Below are 5176 nucleotides of genomic sequence, written 5' to 3'. Positions count from 1 at the left end.
GATTTGGATATAAAATTGATTTATTTAATAAAAATAAAACAATTAAAATCCTATTTCCGATAGGCCTTCGTTTCTGTTTGAATTGTTACAAGTTGAATTCGACTTTGAAAAGGTCAGTGTTCTCTACTTATTGTTTACTCTGATGTAGTACAAAAAATATAAATATTGGAATGAAAAAGTTTTAAATTATTAGTCAGTCTTAAGGTAAATAAATCCTTTTTCGTTCATATTTATAGCAAATGTTTAGATAAATACCTCCATTAAACAAATCATTCCAGCCACAATAAGTACACATTCGAGTCTTCTTTTTTTTTCAACTTAAATTATAAACAAAGAAATTTGAGAGTTATCATGTCATTGTACGATTCACACCACATATATTCATTGTATTTTTAGTTTAAGAACAGTTATAATGCGTTCTAATTTCAACTAATAGAGAAACCAACAAAAAAAATCAAAATGAATTTAATAGCATCTATGCTAATCCAATAATTTAATTTCAATTAACTATCCCTCAATTTTTGAATTACTTCGTAAACAGCAGGAGGTTTGAATAGTGGATACAAAAGATCTCATTGATTAATTGAATCATAAAATATTGACCAACAGCTTCTCTTGGTGACTTTTGTGTGTACAATTTTTCAAGAATTAAAAAGAAAAAAATATGGAAAGCTGTGTATCTCGGAATTGGTAACAGATATGATCTTTATTGAGATTTACAACTGTAAGTAATAATACATTTAGTAAATTTGTTGTAAGTTTATAATGGAGTGATACAGGTGTGTAGAGAAACTATCTATTGGTAGCACTCTAATAATGTTTTTACAGTAGAAGGACTTAAGGCCATCTTCTTTTCTGGCAGAATGGATGAGATGAATCCTCGGAGGATCGTCCGGAATGGATGAGGAAGCAAGATTAGAAACTAGTGGGTTAGTGAGTTTATAAGGGAAGGAATAATATCTGGTTCTGGCCAGATCGGTTACATATTGAACATTAAGGTCTTTAGGTATGATTTTATTAGCGACAAAGCGTAAGGAGTATTGATGATTTTACCAGGGATTTTGGATTGCGAGGATTGCATACTAGAGGAATTCGAAGGGGTTCCACTAAACCTTCCAGGCATGTCCAGATAGGCCTTATTTTAGTTGTGTATATCTGTCTTTTCTAATGAATTAGATATGAATTTAATTATCATTTTCTATTGAATTTTCCTAGCAATACCATTTTCTATATTTCTTAATTAGAAAGGATCAAATCACCACGAATAATTTTCTGGCAAGGTATTTATTGAATCAGCTCTATCAGAACATTTTCACTATAAAAAATTGGGTGCTCCCAATGAGATAATTTCAACAATGAGAGTAATATATATACGAGAAGCCGGATAATACCTCAGTACTGCCATGAAAGTAAGTGCCGTGTTTATTCATAGCGGTGACTTAGGCAGTTAAAGGTCACCTTTATAACCTGAATAGATGCACCAGACCTTATAGCTCATTCATAGTCAACAGCTCTGACCGGTGCAGTTCATACCAGAATACTATATTTGGCTGAATTCGAAGCTAGTAAGCAAAAGATGAAAGCGCATGAAAATCTATTCTCTAAAAATCAACTTGCTTTCTTTCAACGTTGAAGGGATAGCTAAAGTTTTTCTTAAGGTAGCGAATTTAAGGCAGTCCATCAAAAAGTGTTTTACGGTTAGATGAATATCACAACTTTCACAAGTTGGCAGATTAATTTGTAATATACCCACACGTGTAAAAATTCACAGAAACCTATTCCTTCCTACCCTATAGAAGACGTTTTTCTTCTTTCCCCGATACTTTGTTTGAGGTTTTTCATTTAGAACTATTTCGCTTTATCTTCATCAGTTTTAGGGAACGCAGGTAGCCCCAGAGTAAGGCGCGTGGCCTTAATTTTTTTTTTAATTTCATCAGTTTTGATCGATTCATTATATTCCCTATTTTTTTTTTACTTTTCTAATTTTAAAATTATTTATTACTAAAGATTAATCAAATGTACTATTAATATTATTATTTTCATCTAAATCAAAGTATAAAGTTTACTTTATAGCTCATCTGCTGAATGTTCCTATCGATATCAATACTAATTTACACTTTAGTAATTATATACTTTTCGTTAACTAATATACATACTTTTTTTAGAAAACGACATTAGGAAAATACAAAAATAAAAATAGGAACTAAAAATTAGAAATACATTTTTTCATTTAACATAGGAATAAACATATCCACTATACTACATTATGAAATCTAATAGTTTCATTGAAATCTCACTGAAAAATATGCAAGAGGATGGAATAAATTCCTATCTATTCAGCTTACATATTGAAGCAAAAAAATATATATACACCATTCTTCAAAGACATAGAATTCAGGAACGGATGAAGAATTTCCCGAGCAGTTATTGTTTTCCCAATGGGAGAACGATTAACAAAGAGAGCAAGCAATAAAGATGATATATGAAGTTCATCTTGACCCCGCTGACGTCTAAAGCGATTCCACCCGCGTACACTTTCATAAAACGGACGACGAGAAAATTAAACTGTCTTTTCCCTCTGACAAAGTTTGGCCATGAGTCCTAAAAGTTTAGGGGCACATTTAATAGCTACAAGCGAGGAAATGGAGTATCTGCCCGAGGTAGATATTTTTTATTTAGTTAGTTGTATTTTTTGTTTTTTTTTTCTTCAGATAAGTTCATAAAAGTAGCAATCCCTATCCTATATCTTATAGCCTATATCCTATAACTGTTGAACTTATCAACCTTTAAATATCTCTTCTACTCAACGGAATCATTGAGAATGTTAAGAATGTCTGCTAATGACAACATGGATTATTGATTTTTTTTTTTTTTTTTTTTATAAACCGTATTTATCATCAATAGATACAGGTAATGTGTGTAGAGAGAAAACTAAAACTAAAAATAAATGCAGAAAAAAAACTAAAATTTATAAAAATGTGAATAAAACATCCAATATCCAAACAAAATCAACTCAATTGTCTAATTCATAATATTAACACGTACACGGGAAGCTTATCTAACTTTAATATAATAATTATAGTTATTATTATCATCATATTTAAAAATACTTTTCATGTATTTCACTTATATATAACTGTTTGTAAACAGCAGTCCCCACCACTGTCCTGGCTCATCCGCCTTGTAAGCTCTCTTTTAAACACAAGTCAATTTTGCAGGATAAATCACCGAAAACTTTACGATAAAATTTAATAAACTTTTACTACAAGTTCCTATTTTTCAATTGTTGTCCATTTCAATTTGGTAATGAAGATAAAATTCGGAAATTAAGAAAATAAGGACTATTCAAAATTTTGGATATTAAGACAATAATGACCCCGAATTGGTTGATGCCTTAAAGTAATAATAAAAACACAAAAAAAAAAAATAATAAACACGACAAGTGAGTGATTCAGATTTTTTCTTTAAATTAATAGTTTATAATTAACTAAATTAATTTATTTATTATTATTTTTATTTATTCTTTCTTGAATTTTCTTTTAATATAATTCATTCTAATGTTACTTCCTTAATTTTCCGGATCTTTGCTTGTACAATTTTTGTTTTTATTTCTCTTGTATCTTCTTTTTTTTTTACGTGATATAACGTCTCCTGTTCATTTTAAATCTGATTGTCTATGTTATTTCTTTATATATATATATATATAACATCAAAAAAACCGTATTCAAACTTCAGATCTTATTCGTGTTTGAGCCTAAAACTTGACGGATTCAGCACATATTTGTTGCTTGTTTGTTCTTCTAAAAATTATTTGTTCTAGAGAATAAATTAATTAATTTTTACAATCCACAGTAATAGGTTGTTCTAATAAATTTTATGAACATTTTGAATTATTAATGGAAATAAACTAATTTAAGGAGATCCATCGCGAAGCCTGGTTAGGAAACACCACCTCACTCACAACAAAGATAATCAAATCTCTGCTAAACCCAGATGCTAATTATAGTAATGAACCCCTCGACAGCCGGACATAAATAATAGAATCAGCCGGGAACGAACTAAATTGTTCCGTCCTTTATGATCAATGTTACAATCCTAATTCACGCCCTGGGGTGAGGATCTGTTTTAGCAATCATTCATTTGAGCAAGTTTAATTTATGAACAACCACTTTGTTGTTTATGATATGATTTGTTCATACGTATATATATGCTCATATATCCCACCAGTCTCATAGGGTACTCAGAGTACCACTTGATAGGGTACACATCTAAAAATCTGGGCGAGATTCTGACCAAATCACTTCCTTGCACAAACTTTGGACAATCTTTGATAGAACGAAAATCAAAATTCACTAACTCTGTTTAACAATAAATGTTTTGTTTAGGCCACCCCCTGTAAGTTACTCAATAGATTTTTCTTCCTGTCAATAATATTTTATTTTTCATTGCAATTCATCTATAAATACAGTCCACTAACAATACACAACCAGGGCCCTGTTTCATAATAAAGTACAAACTAATACTTTTAATCTTGTCGATTTAACTTAACACAATTCACTGACTTGTACAATAGTAACTTCTACTTTAGTACTTTTTAACTCATGTAATATCACTAATAGTCCTTCCTATTATATAAAAAAAGTATTAGTGTAATTAACACGTTCTTTATATTCTTGTATTTTGAACTAATACTATTAGCTTTTATTATGAAACAGAGCCCAGCCAGTCAAGAGTGAAATAACGCCTGGCCTTAGGTTGATTGCGCACTTCATACAGCTATAAACGTACAAATTACTAACTGTTGTCCGTAGCCCTTGACTGTTAGATTTTCATATTTTTAATCGATAAAATAATATTTTTTTGGAAAATCACAACTTTAGAAATAATTTAAAAGGAAGTTCTAATCGTTCTTACATTCACATTAATCTCCTTTCATTAATTTGTTTTTTATAGAGCTAAAAGATGAACCTAATGTGCGAATGTGTGTGTGTGGAATTTAAACATTTTTTTAAAATTAGCTATTAATCTTCAATTATACTATTTACATGTATTTTTTTAATAATTAGTCGAAGAAATTAATTTTTCAAAAATGCTGTTTTTTCACTGTAGGACAGGACTTTTCAAATAATAAAGTTGCAAAGCGTTTCCTTAATATAGTTTCATTATCGACTGATCT

This window comes from Halyomorpha halys, unplaced genomic scaffold (assembly GCF_000696795.3).
Source record: "Halyomorpha halys isolate HHAL.00 unplaced genomic scaffold, Hhal_1.1 Scaffold906.1, whole genome shotgun sequence".
Lineage (NCBI taxonomy): Eukaryota > Metazoa > Arthropoda > Insecta > Hemiptera > Pentatomidae > Halyomorpha > Halyomorpha halys.
Note: the sequence above shows the minus strand (reverse complement) of the source record.